This window comes from Hyperolius riggenbachi, chromosome 12, assembly GCF_040937935.1.
Source record: "Hyperolius riggenbachi isolate aHypRig1 chromosome 12, aHypRig1.pri, whole genome shotgun sequence".
Classification (NCBI taxonomy): Eukaryota; Metazoa; Chordata; class Amphibia; order Anura; family Hyperoliidae; genus Hyperolius; species Hyperolius riggenbachi.
This window is the reverse complement of record NC_090657.1, coordinates 25,973,786-25,997,350: the sequence shown is the minus strand read 5'-3', so window position 1 is coordinate 25,997,350 and position 23,565 is coordinate 25,973,786. Positions and strand designations below refer to the sequence as shown.

Genomic DNA, 23,565 nt, shown 5'->3' with positions numbered 1-23,565 from the left:
ACATTCTGTTTCTCTTTCATCTCTACTCTCTTTTTATCAAACCAATCTGTTCTGCTGGACAGGTATATTTATCTGTGGGTTAACCACCCCGGGGTTTTATTAACATCGCCAGGGTGGCAGCACAGCACTATTTTTTGCTTTCTTTTTTTTTAAATCATGTAGCTAGCCTAGTGCTAGCTACATGATTCCCCTCTCCCTGCGGCGTCCTTCCCTACCTTTCGATCGCCGCCGGCGCATTAGCCCGTCCGGAAATCCCGTTCTGAACGGGATTTCCTTTAGGGCTTCCCCCGTCGCCATGGTGACGATCGTGATGACGTCATCACGGGCTATGCGGCGGGGGGGCTCCTTTCGCATCGGGTAGCGGCGGATCGGCGGCGAATCCCCCACGCAGCTAGCAAAGTGCTAGCTTCGTGATTTGTTAAAATAATTAGCAGAATCTGCCCAGCGGGGCCTGAGCGGCGCCCTCCGGCGGTAATGGACGAGCTGAGCTCGTCCATACCGCTAAGGAAGTTAAAGTATACTGTGTGTTTGTAGTTTTAGAATAAAACTAACAATTTTATCATTCAGTCTTGTGCCTGTTCTGGTCATCTGATTGTTGCTACAAAAAATCTGCCCTCCCGAAGAATCATACTATCACATTGTTTTATTATTTTCTTGTCGTTTTGCTAGTTAGGTTGTAAATAACCATTTTCTTCCTTCTAGGAATAGCTAGCGGGAGTCTCTTTCCTCCCTACAGAACTGGAAGAGTGGTGGCAGTGAAATTACCCAATTTCCAGCGTGAAATAGATATTTTTTTTATATTTTTTTTTAAACATATTTTATTATTTTCACTTTTGAAGCATGAACATTATATAGAGAGAGTTGTACATGGCATGGTTAGGATGCAACAGATTAAATTTGCCCTAAGGCTCACAATAAAGGTGATACATGAAAAAACGTTTTGTCCTGTCTGTTTGCATTAGGCGAAATTCTTATTACCAAAATGACAGAAAACCATTGTACAGCTTATGATATAATGTACAAAAGATGTTCACACTTCCAAAAAAGAAAAATTGTTTTCCCTACTCCCCACCCAACCTAACTATAATACCCCCAAACAATCCCCATCTCATCTCTCTAACTTCAAGGGTGTGAAGTAGTCCCCATGTCCCCAGAATGGGAACCAAACAAGAAGGATACGTAATTGCACTAGAAATCAGACAGTGTGTATGGCTAGGGCCCCCAAGGTGCCCAGGAGATCTTCTGTAGCAAACCATCCAGTGTATTTAAAGGGTTCCATTAGAGACATAATCTCAGACCTAGAGAAAGTATTTACAATGAAAGGTTTCCATCATTTAATTTTTTTTTACATTTTTCCTTATGTATAAGTGCATCCAACTTTGCCATTTTAAATAACTCTTGCAATTCTGCTTTTAAGTCCAAAAGATTTGGTACGGTTGGGTGAATCCATCTATTAAAGATAGTTTTCCTTGCAGCAAATATGATATGAGCTAGCTCTGATGGGTATTTAGAGATGTCGGTTGAATCTGTAGCTGGTGCTGTATAGTTGAAGAGAAAGAGGAGGTAGTCCAATGTCAACTTTTTGTATCATGTTTTATTGACAAATTTAGTAACTGCAGACCAGTATCTCTGGATCTTAGGACAAAGCCAAATACAATGGATCAAATTATCCTGAGGATGTTTGCATTTAGGACACTGGGCAGAGTATCCCAGAGGTGGATTTTTGTAGTTGATATTGAAGGCATATTTGGCATGATGCGTGAGTAATAAATTGACGGGTGCCCCAGTGGATTTGAAAAGAGTCTGGGAGGAATCCTGGTAAGTGTATTCGTGCTAGCGGTTTGGAGTACATTTGTCGTGTTAGGTTCAGGAAGGCCCCCGAAAACCCCATCTTGCAAAGTGTCAAGTCCATCCAATCCCAGTGTACCGCATCAAATGCTTTTTCAGCATCTAACATTAGTAAAGCTGCATGTTTAAAAGTACAGGGGTAGGCCTTTACATGTTCCAAGACAGCGAGGACCTTCCTGATGTTGGTAACTGCAGAGCGCCCTTTTATGAAACCCACCTGATTGGGGTGTATTATTTTGGGAACAATTTGGCCTTGTGACCATAAGCTTGGTTAATATTTTCATGTCCTGGTTGATTAAGGAAATTGGTCTGTAGAAATTTGGGGAGAGAAGAGCCTTTCCTGGTTTTTTGGGTATTAACTTAATATGGGTTATTTGTCCTGATTGTGGGAAGCCTTCCCCATGTATAATTTTGTTAAAAAGTTGGCAGAGAGTAGGGGTGATTTGTTCTTTTAGGATTTTAAAAAACTCTGCTGGGAGGCCATCAGGGCCAGGTGCCTTGTGATTGGAAAGAGACTTAATAGTATAAGTGATTTCACCTTGTGTTATCTCACTATTTACTTCTTCAAGGTCTCGTGGGGATATCCTATTTAATTTGGCTTCATCTAACCATTTATCTAAAATCTGGCTATCGTTGGGTGGGGGTTTGGCATATAGCTGTTCATAATATTCCCTGAACGTACAGTACAGACCAAAAGTTTGGACACACCTTCTCATTCAAAGAATTTTCTCTATTTTCATGACTATGAACATTGTAGATTCACACTGAAGGCATCCAAACTATGAATTAACACATGTGGAAGTATAGTACATAACCAAAAAGTGTGAAACAACTGAAAATATGTCATATTCTAGGTTCTTCAAAGTAGCCACCTTTTGCTTTGATTATTGCTTTGCACACTCTTGCACACTCTTTTGCGTGCCCACTCTATGTGCTCTTTCTGTTTTGCTTATGCCTTGCACGAATAAAAGATTTGGAAGGGTGTCCTCACATAAATCTTTCAGCGCCTCAGGCTTGATACTTTCTGGTAGGCCTACAATACGCCAATTGCTTCGGCAGGAGCGATTCTCAAGGTCTTCAATTCTAGAGTGGAAGACTTAGTTTTGCCTTAATGCTTCTGATAGTTTTTTAGAAGTGGTAGCAAGTTCGTCTTCACATTTTTATATACGTTTTTCAGCTTCTGCTAGCTGTACCGAGTGTGCATGTACCTCTTTAGTAATGGCTGCTAAGGACTTAGTGATCGCTGCTTCAATGGCGTTATGCAGATCAGGCATTAGAAATTTGGCTACTTCTCTTGCCGTTTGCTTGTATCTTTGTGCTGTAGGTGTCTTTTTGGATCGTCTTTCCTCTCGGCCCGAGTCCTCATCCCATTCATGTAGCGAGGAATCTTCTGTGGCGGATGTTTCTGCATGCGCCATCTTGTCACGCGGTCGACCGGTCTCCGCGTCTCCCTGCTTGGCAGCCACTCGAGTTAGATGGCGGTCCATGTGCCGTCTCTGAGGCTTGGGGGGTTCCCAGAGCACCTGGGGTGGCAGAAACCAGGTGTTTTGATGCAGTTTTGCCTGCTGCGTAGTGGTGAGCTTGTCGGAGCTCGCCTCTTCTCAACCTCGCATGTAGGCGCCGGAACCAGAAGTTGATATTTTATTTTACCGTGGGTACATACAATCGAGATTGTACATTGGGAGCACCTACTTATCTAACCTATACTGGGGGCACCGACCTAGCTAACCTATACTGGTGGCAACTATACGGGCTACCCCAGGGGTCAGGAACCTTTTAGTCTGAGAGAGCCATAAACGCCACATATTTTAAAATGTAATTCCATTAGAGCCATGCAATATGTTTCAAACTGGGATAGTAGGGCTTACATCCCTGTTGCCATGGTGATGTGTATAAAGTTGATCTGCCCAGCAGCGGAAGTGTCAGACACGTCTTCAGCTTCTTATGGGTTTCAGGAACATCAGCAATTTTTCCGAGAGCCAGACAGGAGAAATACTAACAGCTTGTACAATCAGCAGCTGACTTGGGGGTTGATTCACTTTGCAGGATGATATCCCCGCACTTTGGCCCAATAGGCTGTCTGTCAAGTGACAGGCAGCCTATTGGGCCAATGAAAGTGCGAGGATCTCGTTCTACAAAGTCATAGGACCTGACAGGGTCCAGAGTAGGACAATTGGAGCAGCCGTTCGTTTTGGGGTAGCGCGAGTAAGTTAGTAGTGCAAGCTACTGTGCAACTATGCCTGGCTACCTATACTGGGGGTGGGGGGGGGGGGACCTATAGCTGGCTAACTATACTGGGAGCAACTAGACCTGGCTAACCTGTACTGCGAGCACCTATACCTGGCACCATGGAGGAGGGGGGGGGGGCATTTTTACACCCTTGCCCTGAGTGCAGTTCAACCTGGAAACTGCCCTGGGAATACTGCACATTAAAGTGTATGTATTGCATCTAACTTGGTGTGCTGATGAACTATGTTCGTGTATTGTACAAAGTAGATTGACATTGCCTATATCACTTTATCAAGCACCCAGTACTTGATAGTGTGCCTGCTTCACTTCACTTTAAGGATAACATAAGATCTGGGATAAGTGTCAGGAAAGATAAATGTTGACATGCAACGCCACGTAATTACGACTGTAAACAGACACTCAAGGTGGCTACACATTACTCTCTCTCTCTCTCTCTCTCTCTCTCTCTCTCTCTCTCTCTCTCTCTCTCTCTCTCTCTCTCTATATATATATATATATATATATAATTTTTATTTAAAGAATTCCAATCTTTTTTTCTGGCTACCCGTTCAAATCAATGGCTCCCCCATTTCCACACGCAGATCCAACACAAAATCACCCCAGAACCCGATTTAACTGCAGCTCTATCACAGTGGGGGAGATTTATCAATGCATTACCGACAGTTTTTTCTTCTTAATCTGTTCTAACCAGCAGGTAGAACAGCTCTGCATGATAATAAGAACCTTCTTAAATCCTAGGTAACAGTGGCAATTTTAGCATGAATTTCTAGAGCTGCATTACCGTTAAGAAAAGTGCAAATCCATCACTAAACTGGCGCAGATTAAGAAGTGTTTGATAGCAGTTCTACAGATGTAACACTGCAGGCTAGACATGATTGCAGAGTGCTGGCTATACATGATTTGTGATGTGCTCCTCCCCCCTGTTGAATTCCTCCTCAGAGCCTGCTGCTATCAATACAGCAGGTGTGTTGGTTACCTGAGCAACAGCAATTTACCTCACACACTGCACTGTCTTATGCTGGGCATACACGGCTCGTTTTATATTATCAATCGAGCTGCTGATGGCTCAATTGATAATATTCAACCTGTCCGATCACCGCGGTGGGTCGATACCGCGCCCCGGACAATGGAAGAAACGAAGCGCAGATAAGGAAGTGCTCGCAAGGACGAGTGGGAATTGATTCGCGCGCATGCGTGGACGAGCGGTTACGCACCGGCGGCACATAAACGCACCGTGTATTCCCACCATAATGCCTGAGACAGTTCTGCTCGGATTTCTAAAAACCTACTAATATTTTGTCTCAGACACTCTAGATAAATCTGGCCCAGTGTGTCCACATTCTGCTGATGTGGAGAATGTGGCATATAATGACAGCAGAGTTCCCATTTCTGCTGTGTTCTGCTGCCCAGGCTAACAGAGGAGACCTGGAGTAATGTACTGGCCACAGCTCTGCACACACACACACACACACACACACATTGGCTGAAGCCTTAATGGTGAAACCTGAGACCTTTTATTGCTGCTGAGTGGTTACAGTGCTATCATTTTTTCGTTTTCATAATATCATTGCATTTGTTTCCATTTTACACTAATAGATGCTCTTATTGTAAAGAAAAAATGCTCTTGCTCAGAAAACATTTCTAAATAATACATAGCTGAATCTAACCATACAGATGAGGCCAGCAGGAACAGGTGTCACTTGGGAAAAGCTGCAAATATGGTTAAAATGATAACATTTCTGAGTTACGGTTTGTGGGCTTGGGGCAGATTGCTGCTACAGGAAGGCACTTTGGAAAGTGTGGTTTACAGGAATGTGTGTGCAGCATCCTGCACTTGAATAATGGCCTGGACTTGATGATGTGACATTGCTGGCAGGCAGGAGAAAATAACTGTAAAATGTACAGTGGCTTATGGATAGATGTGGAGAGACTTCCAGCATCAGCTACAGAAACCAGGTTAAAGCAGACCCAAACCAAACATTTTTTAAATTCAAAATATGTAGTTGCACCACTCTGACACATACATACTTCAAGCCTATGAGCATTTCAGTGCATGCTTTTCACCCTTCTCTTTTCATAACTAGGGTTATACAGGTGGCAGCCATTGCTTCTGAGCTTAGTAGGAGGGTTTAGATCATGGGTGTGTTTGTCATCAGCTACCCTCCCTCACAGGGGCGTCGTCTATGTGAAATCTCACACAAGCTGAGATCACCTCCCCTGTGACATCATCAGTAGCAGCCTGTGTTTTGTTTTTGTTTTTTATCTGCTCCACCAGTTTGCCGGACAAATCCCGGCAATATGAAAGGAAGGGAGGGGTTCCTCCAATAAATGTAAAATATTTTATATTTGTCATCATGCAGCTGAAAAAAGGTTACTATTTATTATTATAATTTAGAAAATAGATTTTTAATTTGGGTCCACTTTAACCATTTATAGGGAAATTTATCTCTCCTTCGGAAATACCCAGATAATTCACTTTTGCTCTATATTGCAAGGATTTATGACAACCCATATTTCAGGTTACTTACTTTGTTTTTGTGTACATATAAAACACATTACAATGGACAATATTGTTGCATCTCAGCACGATACAATGATATTCCTATGGCCCTATCACATCGAGTGTGGTGCAGAGGGTTCCAATGTATTAACCTCTTGACGACCAGCTAACACCGATTGGCGTAAACTGGTTGTCTGCGGGTTTCCATGGAAACATTCCATGTCAGTTCACGGAGGGTGTCTCCGTGAACTGCCTGCGAGCCTCCAATCGCGGCTCGCAGGCGAAATGTAAACACGCGGGGAAGAAATCCCCTGTGTTTACACTGCACGGCGCTGCAGCAGCGCTGTAAAGGAGATCGGCGATCCCCGGCCTCTGATAGGCCGGGGATCGCCGCCGTCTGATAGGCTGAAGCCTATCAGAGGCGGTACAGGATGTATTGCCGTCCTGTACCGCCCACAGAGCCAGGGAGAGGTAGGGAAGGAGAGGGAGGGGGGAATAGCACTGCGGAGGGGGGCTTTGAGGAGCCCCCCACGCAAGGCACAGCAGAGCGGCGGCGATCAGACCCCCCCAGCAGGACATCCCCCTAGTGGGGAAAAAAGGGGTGAAGTCTGATCGCCCTGCCTGCAATACGATCTGTGCTGGGGGCTGAAGAGCCCACCCAGCACAGATCAATGGGAAACCACTTGGTCGGCAAGTGGTTAAAATACAGCATGCTGTGCGTTAACCAGGTAATGTGTGTGTGTTTACAGTGGCAGTAAAGCATACTTTCGTTTACATCAAGCTTCACTGTATAGTTGCGCTGCACATCTGTATCGCAACACAACCTGCACAGTGTGAAAGGGCCCTAACAGTTTGCTTCCTGTGAGTGGATTGGTTTGTGTTTTAAAAATGAATAATTTTTAAGACTTTAATTAATAAGACTTTAATTATTAACACTTTTGATCTGTGTATATAAAGTATACCTGAGATGAAATTCTCTAGTCCCCTTGAGGCCTTCGGTCCCCTGGCCGTCACCCCGGGCCGCTCTAGTTCCCCATTAGACAGTCCAGAACTGTGGCCTTGTTACGCTTCATCTTGGAATGCGCTGGGAGATGGCGAGGGACCGAGCGGCCTCAAAGGGGCTGGAGGAAGACCCAGGTAAGTTTTTCTTAATTCTTACCTAGCTCTAAATGGAATTAGAATAATTTTTTAATAGCATAAATTTATGAAAGGAATTCACAGCAATGGCAATTTTGGAATTCGTATTTATAGTGTACCATAAAGTCCTCACCTTCTTTAAGGACAATTGAAGTGAGAGGGATATGGAGGCTGCCATATTTATTTCCATTTAAGCAATACCAGTTGCCTGGCTGTCCTACTGATCCTCTGCCTCTAATACTTTTAGCCATAGACCCTGAACAAGCATAGATCAGGTGTCTTTGACATTATTGTCAGATCTGACTAGATTAGCTGCATGCTTGTTTCTGGTGTAATTCAGACACTACTGCTGCTAAATAGATCAGCAGGACTGCCAGGCAACTGGTATTGTTTAAAAGGAACTACATATGGCAGCCTCTATATTCTTCTCACTTCAGTTGTCCTTTCAGAGAGAAAACAAACATCCCTGTTGCTTATTTTTGTAAAACATGCCTGTTGTGGTTGGTGGAGGATTGGCCTTTGGGTAGTCATAAGAAGTTATTGGTAAGATTGTTATTTTTCTACGTGAAAAAGTCCATCTCACTAGAATGGAAAAAACAACTGAGTCCCCTTCTTACTTTATGGATGCAGCTAGTTTACTTTTCCCTCCCTTTCTATAAGTTGACCTGGTTGGCCAGGGGTTCAGGCTCCAAATTCTACAAAGTTTGGAATTCTTGGTTAAAACGTAACGAGTCAGTTATTGCCAACTTGGATATTACTCCTAACATCATTGATTCGCTATGAGTACACAAATGTATCTGCCTCTGATGTTCATATTATTATTATTATTATTATATGATAAGCCTAGGTCTGAGGGCTTTTATTGCTCTTTTTTATGCATCATGGTACAGACTATCCCATTTTATGTTTCAAATGTATACTTCTGTCATTAATATTGTGATGTGGACTCAAGGGGTGTTTATATATTTTCCACTGTCAATTGGTTGTGCATCAATCAGTTGTTTGCCTTTCTTTTGTTTGAAAAGATATTTTTTTTTCAAAATTCTAAGTGTACCCCTGACAAAATCACATACTCACAACCTCAGATCAGCAAGTTCTATAAATTTGGTCACTCCCAGAGTGCACCTCAAAAAATCTGGAGACAGAGCCTTCTGTCATGCTGCCCCTACTCTTTGGAACTCCCTGCCACACCCAGTAAAGACAGCACTATCCCTGGAGCTATTCAAATCCAGACTGAAAAGCCACCTGTTTAGCCTGGCATTTCCAGACTTATAAAATTCTTCCTCTGTACCACGATGGTCGGAGCCATGCTTATGAAATTTGAGTCCCATGGGAGAAAAGCGCTTTACAAATGTTATTTGTTGTTGTTGTTGTTGTTGTAGAAGTGGAAAACCTCTGTATCCGAATGATATTTCCCACAAGGGCTTGTTGGTAATCTGATTGGAGCCACGTTCCTCTTCAAGCATGAGCACAGCCGTACTGCGCCTATGTGTGTACAGCCGCGCCTCTTGTGCATGAGTGGCTCCGTGCTACTGAGCAGGTGTGGCTGTACAGCCATGCTCATGCCAGAAGAAGAACCTGATCAGCCGGAGGGACCACAAACAGCAACCAGGGACTAGAGGATGCAGTGGGAAGCCGCATTGAGAGGCCTCTAGGAGCCTCATCCAGAGGCTTCCCTCTCCTTAGGTAAGTATTGTTTCTGAACCTGAGCTTTGTCTATGGTTCTCTTTAAAGAGTGACATGACATACAAATATTGTATCATTATAGAGAAGAGCTGCCTCCTGCTTTAACCATATAATCAAAGTTTTACATTTAACCTTGTGGGGACCGTGCAGTGTAAATCCTACGCTGCACTTGTGGCTGCCTAACTCTGATGCGGTGTAGGATTTACGCCACCTGCCATTTCCATTCCTGACGCGATCGTGTGCACCCGAGAGGGGAGATTAAGCTGTCATATGACAGCTGATATCTCCCCTCAGTGATCAGGAGCGATTGGCTCCTGATCACATGATCACTATGATCGCTGGCTGATTGTAGTGATCACTATTGGCAGCGGCGGTCTGAGGGGAAGAAGAAGACAGGGACTCACCTTCTTGATGTCCCCCTGGTGATTTTCACCCACTCCGCTCTGGCCGGCATCCCCACTCGCTCTTCCCTAAGTTTCGGGTCCCGACTTGATGACATCATCAAGCCGCGACCCGGAACTTAGCGGCAGTGCGAGCGGGGATGCCGGCCAGAGCGGAGGGTCTAGAGCTACTCATCACTGGTGGCTGGGAGGTGAGTAAAGGCTGCTGACAATACTGGGGGCACCTGGCAATACAGAGGACCCCATGCCTAGCTATCTATACTGGGTATCCAGCTGCCTGACCCCCCCACATGTAAAATAGGCTGGTCCTTAAGGGGGGTAAGGCAGCCAGTCCACAGAGTGTTAAAGTAGAACTCGCCATTTTAAAAAATAAGTAGCTTGGTTCATCTTATAAATTGCAAGGATTAATGGCAAACATTAGTTAGTTAAGAAAAGGGAGACCGAGAGCCCAATATAGTGTAGTATATTATGTATAAATAGGAGGAAATATAAATCGTAAGTATTATACTTACAAACCTGGGTTGCTCTAAGGCAACCACTGTATATGCAGGTGGGGAGATTAGGCCTGTCCCCACTCAGGACTAAGATGTCGCTCTCTGTAGACAGAAGAAAGGAGGGTATGTCACCCTTCCACCAAGGGTGGATAACTTTATGTGCAAAGATACAGAGGCGCCAATAGAATAAAACAAGGTAAAAGGTTTAAAACGGTTTAGGTGGCGGTGGTGGACCGTCCACACACAAACAGACCAAAAAGCTGTTGATTGTAGAAAAAAACAATTTATTCACATACTCACTGTAGGAGTATGTGAATAAATTGTTTTTTTCTACAATCAACAGCTTTTTGGTCTGTTTGTGTGTGGACGGTCCACCACCGCCACCTAAACCGTTTTAAACCTTTTACCTTGTTTTATTCTATTGGCGCCTCTGTATCTTTGCACATTAGTTAGTTAGTTATTCAGCTTGCACACTTTCTTTCCTGTGCACATAAAATACAATCAATTCAAAGGGATCCTATTATCAGTCTGTCAAAGTTGCTGCAAGTTGCTGAATTAGTGCAAGTATGGAAAGTAAGCAAGTGTTCCTGCTCCGTGTAGCTGATTACATATGCAGGAAGAAGTGAGACAGCTAATTTGGGGGCAGTCGTAGCGGTGCTCACTGAGTCATTTGGGTGCCGGCAATAGCCGAAGCATGAATTGCTATATAAAAAAAAACATAATTTGGGTGCCGGCATTAGCCGAAGCCTGAATTACTATAAAAAAACAAGAACATAATTTGGGAGCAGGCAATAGCCAACACCCGAATTACACATCCAAAGAAACAAATTAGGTAATCAGTAGGGGAATATATTTGTTGTATACCTCAAGATTACCTAGAGCAGGAAGCGCCATCATTCGGCTTCTCCCTGCGCCCTTACAGTGCATAACATATACCATCCACAAACACATCTGTATGCTGATCCTTTACGTTGCAAAATGTGTGCGATGTACTGCACACTGTAAGTATTACAATGTGCGTTATTACACAGCCTGATCAGTTCCTATGGTACGTGTTCATTCTTAGTTTCAAAAGGTTTTTATTGACAAAAAGTAATTTGAGCAACATTGCGGGTAGCAATTTTATCCCCAGCGGGACATTCAAAGATGACAACAACAAAATTCAATAAGTGACTTACAGAAAAAATATACAAACATTTTACATTCACAGTGCATCATTAACTAGATAGCCACAGAATATATCATAAAAATGTAACACTCACTGTTACAGACAATATTCATGTAGAGAAGACCATCGATCTGAGGCCTGTGTTATCAATATGGGTTAGCCATGGCTGCAACATCTTTGTAAAGACTTCCATTGTGTCATTGACCAATGACCACAGCTATGAGTCTCTCAGAAACAGGAATATTAGTGATAATGTCTATGGTCAAGTCTAAAGAGAGGGTTGGTTGTTGCCATTGCTATGTGCAATCTGGCAGCCTTGGCATTATGCTGTGCTAATCTATGTTGTGGGAATTTCCAGCCCCAGGGTTTGGCCCCAAGTAATAGCATGAGAGGGCCAGTAGGGATAGTTCTGTCCAAAACTGAAATTACGAGGGTAGACATTTTTGCCCAGTAAGCTTTTACCACTGGACCGAACCACCATACATGCACAAAGGTACCGTTGCAGGAGCAGCATCAGAAGCGTAAGCATGAATTGACTGATAGTATACGGTGTAGTTTGTCTGGAGTTAGATAAGTAAGGTGGAGAATGCTCATATTTGTTTCTGTATGGGAGAAACTGATACTGCCCTTGAATAGGGCACTATAACATTTGGCCCAATGAGGCAGTGGAGAGAACTGCCCAGATCCTGTTCCCAAGAGAGCAAGGCATTGAAGCTTGGTAGGCTCTAATGGCTGGGAGAAGGCAGAGTATAAAAAGATAAGCCCTAATTCAAATGGGCAACGTTCGCAGCGGGTTTTGTAGCATGTCAATTGAGATGGTGATGGCGAGCTTGGTATCATTGACCACATATAGTGAAAAAGCTGGATTGCCAAACAATACTCAGATTGTGGGAAGAATGTTGTGGACTTGAACTGCTCCCATGATAGGATCTCGTCAACGTGTTCATTTTTGTGTTCAACATCCAGAAATGTGACCACAGACTTGTGTTGATTGTTATGGATATTTTGACTTGTAATGGATATTGTGAATTGTCGCTTGATTGCAATTAATATTACCATGTAATCTTGATTTCACGTAATTTTCCCCAATTTAACCATGTAAAGGAAACATCCAAGAACAACAAAAAAAAAGATCAACTTACCTGGGGCTTCCTCCAGCCCGTGGCAGCCGTCCTGTGCCCTCGCCGCAGCTCCGGAGGCTCCGACGTCATCAGGATGGTACTGCGCAGATGCAGTAGTTCTGCACCTGCGCAGTACCGTCCTGATGACGTCGGCCGGACCACGTGACCCACGCGGTGGAGCGCAGGAGACGCTGACCCGTAACCCAACCTGGCGAGGTTAGGTTCTGCAGCAGAGAACACAAGGAGCCTCCGGAGCTGCGGCGAGAGCACAGGACGGCTGCCACGGGCTGGAGGAAGCCCCAGGTAAGTTTATCTTTTTTTTTTTTGCTTGGACACTTACTTTAAGCCTAACTGGATGAATACATTTGTCCAGTGTAGTTGTGGAGACTGCACCACCAGTTTGTTACTAAATTAGACATATGTGGTATCATTTTAACCATGAAGAGTTGTAGAATACATTTTGGTGTGTCCTAACCTCCCTAGCAGAGACGCCGGAGGTCACCACTCAGGCCCTTGTGGGCCGATTTGAATAATTTTTTTTGAAACACGCAGCTAACACTTTGCTAGCTGCATGTTTCTCCGCTTGCCGCTGCTCGCCGCTGATCCGCTGCTGCCCGACGCGAAAGAGGGCCCCCCCGCAGACCCCGTGCACAGCCTGGCCAATCAGTGCCAGGCAGCGCTGAGGGGTGGATCGGGACTCCGTCTCATGACGTCGATGACGTCAGTCCGATTGTCGCCATGGCGACGGGGGAAGCCCTAAAGGAAATCCCGTTCAGAACGGGATTTCCGGATGGGTCATCATGCCGGCGGCGATCGGAAAGGGTGGGAGGGATGGAGCAGGGAGGGGGGAAGCATGTAGCTAGCGATAGGCTAGCTACATGGAAAAAAAAATAGGTAAAAAAAACCCACCTGCGGCCGTGCGTAGCACGGAATCAGAACGCCAGGGAGGTTAAAGGGACTCCGAGCAGTGCAGAAATTATGGAAAGATGCATATCATTTTAAAGCTCTCTTTCTCCTCTTTCCAATGATATATAAACCGCCGCCCTACGCCTTTTAGTTTTCTCTATTTTCGCGATCGAAATTGTCACGACCGCGATTTCAATCGCGAAAGTAGAGAAAACTAAAAGGCGTAGGGTGACGATTTAGGTGTCGCCAGAAAGAGGAGAAAGAGAGCTTTAAAATGATATCCATCTTTCCATAGTTACTTGTATTACACAGGACGACACTTTCCCCAGTGTCAGCAGCTCCATTCAGCAGAATGGAGCTGCTGACTTTAGGAAAAAGTCGCCCTGTATAATACAAGTAACTATGGAAAGATGGATATCATTTTAAAGCTCTCTTTCTCCTCTTTCTGGCGACACCTAAATCGTCGCCCTACGCCTTTTAGTTTTCTCTATTTTCGCGATTGAAATCGCGGCCGCGGCAATTTCAATCGCGAAAATAGCGAAAACTAAAAGGTGTAGGGCAGCGGTTTATATATCATTGGAAAGAGGAGAAAGAGAGCTTTAAAATGATATGCATCTTTCCATAGTTTCTGCACTGCTCGGAGTCCCTTTAAGCTTGGGCGCACAGCATATTAAAATTGGGTAGGGACACACTCAATCCAACATAAAAAAGTAATTTTTAAAACTATGATCAAACTTGGGAATGTCTTAGCAAAACTACAAGAGACATATGTGATGAGTTTAGAGAGTTTTAGGGTTGAGGCCCATGTCTTGTGTATTCTTTTTAGCCACAAACTGAATAAAAAGCAATTACATTTTCGCATATTCTGTACCAAAATAAAAGACTTGTAAAATGAAAACAAAGTGACAGAATATAAGAGAAAATTTATGTATTGTTACCTTAGGAACTTGGCTTTTTAAATGTGTATGCCATGAGAGTATATTACAATTATTTTTGCAAATAAGGTCTCAAAACCATCGATCGTGTACAATGAGAAAGCAAAAAACAGAAAAAAGACACCTTTATTTCCAAATACATTGTGCTAGGAACATAATCTAAATTTTGTACTAACCAGGATGGATGAGCAAATACAATTTGTGAGTTTAACTTATACTTAGCACTGTTTATTATAAAGCTATACTGCATGTAAATAGAGAAATAGTGTGTTTTTTATCTTAATTTCCCTTTAAAATGCATAGAAAGTTAATAATTTAGTAATTACTAAAGAAAATTTTCACACACTAAAAGCCTAATTTGTCCTGAAAAAAGCAATATATAAATAATTTAGGTGTGATTAGTAGTAACAAAGTTATTGACGAATGAATGGGAACAGTGCTGATATGTGAAAATTGCTCTCATCCTGAAGTGATTAAACAAAATGATCTTCATGGAATGCAAAACGTAATGGCATGCATGCAGAAAGTGATTTTCACTTTATGCACTTGAATCAATGGGCATGAGGAAACACATGTGGGTTATGTGAAGAGAGACGGCACTGTAATCATAGAGATGAGGACACATGGAGAAGGTAGATCATCAGTGGAACCTGGTGGGCATCTGGCTATCTATACTGAGGGCCCCTATTGCTACCTCTACTGGAGGCTACCTATACTTGGGGCTACTTCTGTCTATGTATATTGTGGGCTGCTCTTTCTGCCTATACTGGGGGAGCTACTTCTAGCTTCTTACACTGGGGGGCACATCTGACTACCTATGCTGAGGGGGCTACTTCTGGCTACCTAAACCAGGGAAGGAGAGCTGCTTATACTCGGGGGCAAATATGAGTACCTATGCTGGGGGCTCCTCTGGCTACCTGTACCAGGGACTACTTCTTTTTACCTATACTGGAAGGACATCTGGCTACCTATACTGGGGACTCTCTGGCTACTTAATTCTCTGGCTACCCATACTGGGGGACAACCTAGTGCTAGGTGGTACATTTAGCTACTTATAATGGGGGAAGAAAGGAGGGGAGACACTTCTGGGTACCAACCACAAAGGTTATCCAAAACAGGTGGGAGGGCGCAAGAGGGTACATAAGTACCTTATAATTTTTTTTGGGGGGGGGAAGGCAACCAACATTTTGCCAAGGGGATCCATGATTTATAGCTATGCCCTGCTGTGGCTTTTGGATTTTTGTTGCTGTCCTATGTCCTCGCCTGTATTTTCTTTACTTCCTGTCAATGCATGACTAGCGTTTATTGCTATCCCTCATTTCCTGTTCCTAGGACAGCCAGTTTTGTATTTAAGCCATATGGACCATGGAAGTCCTCTTAGGGACAGGAAGTTAGAGGAAACTCCCTGTGACCTGCAGTGTTTTACAAACATCCTTTTAAAGGTCATCAGAAGAACAATTTGCCTCTTATCATTGGCTTAATATATCTTGTCAAGGCCAAATTTGTATCTGGGGCTGTAAGAGGTCTGTATCTTTTTACTTCATCAGTTTGTTCCCTGAACAGGTGGTTATCTGCTCTACTAACCTCACAATCAACAATAAATTAATAACATTGCTGTTACTTGGGGTCACCAACATTACAAATGCTCCAACTATACAACTATACAAAAAAACGTAAGACTGGATACAAAACAGCCAAATTGTATTTGTAAGGGTTAAGTCTGTCTAGCAGGTGCCTGAGAGGTTAATGTACAAATACAGCTGACAACAGCTATCATCCATGCTGGTTAAAGCGTCCTGCCTGATCCTGCCGGGATCTCTGCATGCGTGGGGCCAGCCATCTGTTACATTCACCACTGGATATAATTAAATGGACAACTGAAACAGCAGCAGGATTTCAGCCACTGCTATATTAGCGGCTGGCACCTCAGTTTATACACACTCCCGAAAGGGTCATTTATCAAGGTCTCCCAGCTGCAAAGTCTTCACAGTGCAGGCCAATCAACATCCATTTATTTTGTGTGGAAAAGTCCTCCAAGGTACAGCCAAAGCATGTGTTTAATTTCTATCTTAGTACCTCGTTACTAATACAGAAAAGTTAAAGCAGAACTCAGAACAACATTTTTTGGGGGAGTTGGTTACAGTGAGAAGGTTTACAATTCTGATTTTTTTTTAAATACGGTAGCTGTCTTTTATCCACTGCACAGGTGAGTATGCGTAGCAGCAGTGCTGGATGGTGCCAATGTAAAAATTATTGTAAATTTATATTACCAATATTTTACAATTAACAAACACCTAAATCCAGGCACATAACTTTGAGATAGGGCATTTAAAAAGGAACTTCAGCCTAAACAAACATACTATCATTAAGTTACATTAGTTATGTTAATTAAAATAGATAGGTAATATAATCTCATACCCACCTTGTTCTAAAAGAGCAGGCAAATGTTTATGATTTCATGGGTGCAGCCATCTTTTTGGTTGAAAGGAGGTGACAGGGAGCATGAGACACAGTTCCAACTGCCCTGTCCTGATCATTCCTCCCAGCTGTGTGTGCTAGGCCAGTGTTTCTCAACATTTTATTGGTATGTACCCCTTTTAAAACCCTTTACTCACTAAGTGCATCCTAGCATAGTAAACATTGTCACAAGTACCCCTTGACAAATATATATTGAATCATAGTACAGTACATAATAGGTTCTAAACAATTTCCAAGCATTTACTATGGTTTTTGATTAGCTAAAATACTAATTTGGTGTTGCTTAACTAAGATTTAACATTTTCTAAACCTCTAAATTTGTTACTCTTGGTTAAGTATATCAAGCTCGAGTACCCCCTGGAACCATCAGAAGTACCCCCTGGGGTACGCGTACCACACGTTGAGAACCTAGGTGCTAGGCAACGAGAACAACAACATCAGAAATCCCATCATGCTTTGCACAGCATTAGGGGAAAAATACCTGGGCAGATTTCTTTGATGGTGCGGAGCTTAGATTCTGTGCAGCTAAAAATGAGGCTTGGTTAAAAAAAGTTCTGATGCTGTCAAGCTGTTAAAGAAAAGCCTTTTCAGTGCTGCTGAGTAGATTTTTAGTCTGGAAGTTCACTTTAAGTAAGTTATTAGGGAGGTGCAAAAGGGGGGGGTGGCCAGCTAAATGGCAAAGGCAGGTAACCCTTCGCACACTCACATGCAAATGCATTCACAGATATCAGTCATCCAGGAACCAACAAGTTAAATGCCAGGGTCTTGGTACAAAAGAATACAATTTTCTTGTAGTCACCTACACCGTGCAGAGGTACCCCAGTATTCTTATTTCAATGTCCTAACTTGAGGCGGTGTGCCCAGGGGAGAACTGGGACCTTTTGGCCTGGGGGGGGGGGGGAACAAAACCTAGAGGCCCTTCCCCCAGAACCCCAGCAATGCGGTGAGTCCAATCGTCCAATCAGCACTTACTGGAGGAGGGGGCCGGGAGCAGGGAGAGAGCAGAGCAGGTACCAGAGGCAGTGAAAATCGCCGCAAAACCGCTGTCCAAATAATTATGCACACACCACTTTGCAGTTATTTATTTGTAAAAAAAAACGTTTGGAATCAGGTATGATTTTCGCTCCACTTCTCATGTGTACACCACTTTGTATTGGTCTTTCATGTGGAATTCCAATAAAATTAATTCATGTTTGTGGCAGTAATATGACAAAATGTGGAAAACTTCAAGGAGGCCGAATACTTTTGCAACCCACTGTACCTGTAGCTGTAGGGATAGCAGTGGTTCCTGGATGATTGATTTCTGTGAATGCATTTGTATGAACATTTTCATGTGAGTGTGCAAGTGTTAACTGACTTTAACCGGTTCAGCCCCACAGTGTCGAAAATCTTATGCATCCGAGCAACGTTCACCTCCCATTCATTCGCCAATAACTTTATTGCTACTTATCACAATTAATTGATCTATATCGTTTTTCCGCCACTAACTAGGCTTTCTTTGGGTAGTACATTTTGCTATGAATTATTTTTTCTAAATCCATTTTAACAGGAAGATTAAGAAAGAAATGAAAACAATGCATTATTTCTCCGTTTTACCATTTAAATGATGTCCCTATCACAATTTATGGCGCCGATATTTTATTTAGAAATAAAGGTGCATTTTTTCAATTTGCGTCCATCACTATTTACAAGCTTCTCATTTAAAATTATACAATAAAATACTCTCTTGACATGCGTATTTAAAAAGTTCAGACCCTTGGGTAACTATTTACGTTGTTTTTTTTTTTTATTGTAATTTTTTTTTTTATTAAAAAATGTATTTGGGTAATTTTGGGTGTGGGAGGAAAACCGCTAATTTTAAATGTAAAATAATGTAATTGTTTAAAGAGTAACTGTCAGGCTGCAGAAGCTAATTTAAACCTCTATTCTCCTGTGTTAAACAGTTTAGAAGGAAGCCAGAAAGCCATTAGTGAAGATAAAAATCTCAGTTACCTTTGATGTGTGCTTATCTTAAAGGCTGTTATAGACCCATAAGGACGCAAGCCGCATAGTAAACTGCAAAGCATTCTGGGGCCCTCCCCTCGGCTGCTAATGAGACGTTACAGCAGCTTTCTAATCAGTCCAGCGCGAAGCACTGATAAATCTCGGGGCAGAGTACACTGCAGGAGTCAGCTATTGTTCCTAGCCACATGGCTCATTAATATTCCCTGCACACTGTGTTATTCTGTACGAGCTCCTCTGTGATCAGGAAGCAGGCAGGACATGACGACACATTTGGCAGAAAAACATGGAGCCTGCCATGAGCTGTCAGGAGCATCTATCTCTGCATATACTATATACAAATTCTGTGAAATCCAAACGTGGACAGTGAAATGCATATGTAATGTAAGTACAGCCAATCTTTAGCTACTGATATATGTGTTTATTTTCTCTGAGACCTTATACCTAACAGCTCCTCTTTAATAAAAAATGTATGTGGGTGCAGTTTACTATTTGGCCACAAGATGGCCACAGTCAAAAAAGTCCTGGATGTGATCGATCTCGAATCCAGGAACTACAAGGAGGCTGGGGAAACTTTTTGGGCAGAAAGAAAGGCGGTCTTTAATTAGAAACCGTCGGTTTTTCTGCGGGGGGAGTTAGATCGGTGAATGGGAATTATATTCCCATTCACTGATCGGGGGGGCTAGCGGGAGGCGGCAGGAGCGCGCCCGATCGCGCGCAGCAGCAGCAGATCCTATCTGGACGAACTTACTTGTCCAGGTAGGCTGAACTGGTTAAAGAACAACTTAAGTGAGAGTTATATGGAGGCTGCCATATTTATTTCCTTTTAAACAATACCAATTGTGTACAAGTCGCAATTGAATGTGTCTAGTGCGCTAGTACACGTTGGTACGAGTTTTTTCCATAGCAGTGCATTGTGAAAAAGATTTCAGTTAAAACAAGTTAAAAGGAAAATGTGCCATAGGAAAACATGGGTATTACTTTGAAAATCAGTTTTCTTTCAGTTATAACTGAGAGCAACTGATTAAGTGTAAAAGGGGCCTTAAAGAGAACCTGAACTGAAAATAAAAAGTCAAAATAACCATACACATGTCATACTTACCTCCCATGTAGTCTACTCCTCAAACGCTTTCTCCTCTCATGTGTCCCATTTGTTCACTGTGATCAATGGAATTCACCATCCTCCATTTTAAAAATTGCCATTACCCCATAACAGCTTCCTGGTCAACACACTGTTAAACTGTTATATCGCCCACTTGAGCCATAAGGAAACCTTGCACATTACCTTGCACATTCAGTTGTAACTGACAGCAGTTAACATATAACGGACAGCAACTGGTATATTTCAGTTCTGACAAAATATGGTCAGAACCGGAAGGGATCACTGTAAGAAGAAAATGGTGAGCTTCTGAGAGGAACTGACGGTGAGGTTAGTATGTAATATTCATTTGCAGCTATGTCATGTGTTTTTAAAAAAAAAATGTTTTACTCACTTCAGGTTCCCTTTAAAGAGAACCTGAACTGAAAATAAAAACTCTAAATAACCATACACAGGTCATACTTTCCTCCCATGTAGTCTGCTCACCAATCTCTTTCTCCTCTCCTGCGTCTTGTTTGTCCACTGTGATCGATGGAATTCTCTGTCCTCCATTTTGAAAGTGGCCATTACCCCATAACAGCTTCCTGGTCAGCACACTGTTAAACTGTTATATCACCCACTTGAGACATAGGGAAACATGGACATTACCTTGCACATTCAGTTGTAACTGACAGCAGCTGAAATAACTGACAGCAACTGGTATATTTCAGTTCTGACAAAATTTTGTCAGAACTGGAAGGGATCACTGTAAGAAGAAAATGGTGAGCTTCTGAGAGGAACTGACGGTGAGGTTAGAATGTAATATTGTAATAATGTAATATTCATTTGCAGCTATATCATGTGTTTATTTTAAATAATTTTACTCAGTTTAGGCTCCCTTTAAGGAAGGGTGTGAACATATTGGTGTCATAGTAATCTTCCAGAAGGAGAATTTAGGCTTGGTTCAGAGAGGCGTCTGAACCAGCCACCCGCAGCAGCCCGGTGTCTTATTGCAAAAGATATGTCGTCTCATTGCAAATGCTTTTCTGCATACAAGTATTTGTTTGCTTTTGGCAACACTTCCCAGCATGCAGCGTTTTTCACCCTTGCAGAGGGACGCAGAGGCTTGGAGGTAAGCGGTCCTGGAAGCAAACTGGTGCTTCAGGATCAAATATGGGCCAGGCAGATGACAGCAAAAAACGGGATCGAAACGCAGCGTTTCCATAAGATGGTAAGTGATGGGACTGATTGCTGTCTATTCATTTAAATTGACAGAGTTTAAACAGTGAGCGTGAATCGGGTCATACTATGCGAACCAACATCCAGGCATAATGTATGATAACAGAGACAATACCCATCTTTTGTTCTTCGCACTGTCAATGTACCCCGCTGCTAATGTGAAGCTAGCCTAAATGCCTTGAATAGGAAAGAGCACTGACAAAGGAAATTCTGGATCTAAACGGTTTTGAGTAATAGATTTTGGGGTGTTTTGTTTTGCAGAACCTCTTCAGCTACAAAAAATCTCCAAATATAGATAGGAAGGTACACAAGCAGATCCAAAAAGGTATTTAATATGACGTTTAATATAACTTGTCAAAATGAACTTAAAGCAAACCAGAGCTGAGTAGAAATAAAAGTGTTATACTTACCTGGGGCTTCCTCCAGCCCCATCCGCACGGATCGCTCTTACGCCGCCTTCCTCCGCCTTTTCCTGCGTCGGTACCGGGTTCCATAACTTCCTCCAATCGCGGCCAGTTTGCAAGAGAAGTGAGCCCTCTACGTACCTCTTCGGCGGCTGTTACGGGACCCGGTACCGGAGCTGTGGCCAGCGGAGGACGGCGGCGTGGGAGCGATCCTCGCAGATGGGGCTGGAGGAAGCCCCAGGTATGTATACAACTTTTATTTTTACTCAGCTCTGGTACACTTTAATATATAATACCCTGACGTACTTAATTTGTTACATGACACAAGACTTGTGCACACAGTATGGCACTGCAGGCAAGGTGGGTGTATCTTCCTCTGCATAGATCCATCACCTTACCGTGCTCCTCCCTCCTCCACCTCCTGTGCAGTGCAAGGCGGGGTAACTAGAAATCATTGAGCACCCCAATGTTCTCCCCCCTTCCCTTCCCTTAGGCTGGATTGCTATGTTCTCACCATTACCGTCATCAGGATGGAACAAATGATCCAGCCCAGTACATAGAGAAATTAGCATAGTCCTTGCTGTTTGTGAAGATCTGCTACAAGCTGGATCAAAATCTGATTTACTGTGGCAGCACATTTGATTTTCATAAAATGTAGTTTTTAAAGGAAACCAGAGATCAATGTTTAGTCAGAATCAATACTTACCAAGGGCTTCCTCCCGCCCCATAAACACGTGTGAGTCCCTCGCCGTCCTCCCGTGGTCTGCCGTACAGCTCACCCGGTAACTTGCTCAGTGACGTCAGTCCGGATCTATTGGGCATGCGCAGTAGATCCTCCACGCATGTGCAGAAGACCCAGACTGAACGCTACTGAGCAAGTTACCAGGGCTGATTGCGGCTGAATGGCAGACCGCGGGAGGACGGCAAAGGATTCACAGTGTTTATGGGGCGGGTGGAAGCCCCGGGTAAGTATCGATCCTGACTAAACTTGATCTCTGGTACACTTCAAAGTACTGGTTGGGCTTTTCAGGACAAGAATGTAATTTGGTCAAGGCCAGATTATACTTTTAGTGCCCCCAGGCCAACTGTCTTGTTGCTTCTTTTCCATGAGCAGCAACACCCCCCTATTCTATGTGCAGCTTTCCTATTCCATGCATACTATCCCAACACAGCAGCCTCTTTCATGCACTGCTTCCTTGGGCAGCACTTCTCTTCTTCAATGTGCTGCCCCCTATTGCGGCCTCCTTTTTCCAACTTTCATCCTCCTCTTTCATGTCAAAACACCTCTCTTCCATGTCCACCTGCCCCTTGTGCTGCAGCTCCCTAAGACCTGGGCCTCTGTGGCATTTCCAGAGCCTGAAACAGGTATATATAATACATGGAGATAAAATGTAATCAACTATTATTATAAGCAAAAAATATAAAAGCCACTTGTAACAATTATGAGATTCATTTAAACAACACTGCACATGGGCTTAGCATCTACATGAGACCAAATAGCAGCAGGGCTGTGGAGTCGGAATCAAGACAATTTTGGGTACCCGGAGTCGGAGTTGGAGTCAGAGTCGGTGATTTCATAAACCGTTGGATGATTTTTGTACAAAATCCACAGCCCTGGTAAGTATTAGACTAGGGAGTCCGAGTCGAGGAGTCGGAGCCATTTTGAGTGCCCGGAGTCGAAGTTGGAGTCGGTGATTTCATAAACTGAGCAGTCGGAGTCAGAGTTTGAGTCGGAAGATTTTTGTACCGACTCTACAGCCCTGAATAGCAGAAGTCAGTGTTCTTTATAGACAGTTTGCAATGGTACAGGTGAGAATGGGTTGTAATATCTCAAATATTGAGCATATACAAAGCTTGAGGTTAAACAGGTGTAGAGATAATTGAGGAACATGCCCAGCAGGATGCCAATGCTTGGATAG

General features: G+C 43.2%; 1 protein-coding gene and 1 long non-coding RNA gene across 8 annotated transcripts in view; one reads left to right on the top strand and one right to left on the bottom strand.

Moving 5' to 3' along the window:
* The window catches only part of LOC137541406 (uncharacterized), a 1,168,812-nt gene that overhangs the window by 478,942 nt on the left and 666,305 nt on the right, over positions 1–23,565 (top strand). The window contains exon 6 of one of the 6 annotated variants that reach the window (XR_011025154.1): positions 21,504–21,567. The exons of the other annotated variants lie outside the window; for them this stretch is intronic. This is a non-coding gene — a long non-coding RNA (uncharacterized lncRNA). The remainder of the gene's footprint in view (positions 1–21,503; positions 21,568–23,565) is intronic. 6 annotated transcript variants of the gene reach the window in all.
* The window catches only part of KCNH6 (potassium voltage-gated channel subfamily H member 6), a 541,700-nt gene that overhangs the window by 435,625 nt on the left and 82,510 nt on the right, over positions 1–23,565 (bottom strand). The gene's annotated exons all lie outside the window — the stretch shown is intronic.